This window comes from Carlito syrichta, unplaced genomic scaffold (assembly GCF_000164805.1).
Source record: "Carlito syrichta isolate Samal-C Ts95f unplaced genomic scaffold, Tarsius_syrichta-2.0.1 Scaffold301632, whole genome shotgun sequence".
Lineage (NCBI taxonomy): Eukaryota > Metazoa > Chordata > Mammalia > Primates > Tarsiidae > Carlito > Carlito syrichta.
The window spans coordinates 48,452-49,683 of NW_007245728.1; positions in this window are offsets into that span (position 1 = coordinate 48,452).

The window sequence follows — 1,232 nt, forward strand, 5'->3', positions numbered from 1 at the left end:
TCTTTTCCTATTTGGATACCCCTGATTGCCTTCTCTTCTCTGATTGCTGTAGCCAGGACTTCCAATACTATATTGAACAGGAGGGGTGAAAGTGGGCATCCTTGTCTTGTTCCAGTTTTCAGGGGAAACGTTTCCAATTTTTGTCCATTTAGGAGTATGCTGGCTGTGGATTTCTTTTAGATGACTTTTACTATTTTGAGGTATGTTCCCCATATGCCTAGATGTTCAAGGGTTTTTATCAAGAAGCAGTGCTGGATTTTATCAAAAGCTTTTTCTGCATCTAATGGTATAATCATGTGCTTTTTGTTTTGACATCTGTTGATGTATTTAATTACATTTATGGTTTTACGAATGTTGAATCACACTTGCATCCCAGGGATGAAGCCTACTTGGTCATGATGGATGATTTTTGAGATGTGTTGTTGAATCTGGTTTGCTAGGATCTTGTTGAGAATTTTAGCATCTATGTTCATCAAAGATATTGGCCTGTAGTACTCTTTCTTTGTTGGGTCTTTACCTGGCTTGGGTATCAATGTGATATTGGCTTTGTAAAATGATTTGGGGAGAGTTCAATCTTTCTCAATCGCCTGGAATACCTTCAGTAGGATTGGTATCAGCTCCTCCTTAAATGTCTTGTAGAATTCTGCTGGAAAGTCATCTAGTCCAGAGCCTTTTTTTTTTTTTTTTTTTTTTTGGTAGGTAGTTTTCTTATTATGTAGTCTATTTCCTCTATTTAGGGTCTCAATTTCTTCTTGTGTCAACCTAGGCAGGTTGTGTTATGTCAGAAAGTCCTCCATTTCCTTAAGGTTTTCAAGTTTGTTTCCATACAAGTGTACATAGTAGTCTCTAATGATCTTTTGTATTTCTTCAGGGTCAGATGTGACTTCACCTTTCGTGTTTCTGATTGTGTTTATTTGGGCTTTTTCTCTCTTTTTCTTGGTCAATCTAGCTAGGGGACCATCGATCTTGTTTATCCTTTCAAAGAACCAGCTTTTTGTTTCATTGATTTTTTTGTATTATTTTTCTGTCTTCTATGTCCTGGATTTGGGCTTTTATTTTGGTGATCTGGATTCTTCTGCTGAAATTAGGGTTTTGGTGGTCTTGCTTTTCCAGCTTCCTTAAGTGTCTTGTTAGGCTTTTCATTTGTGATCCTTCCATTTTCTTCATGTGCGTTTGTAGGGATATGAATTCTCCTCTTACTACAGCTTTCATGGCATCCCAGAGATTTTGGG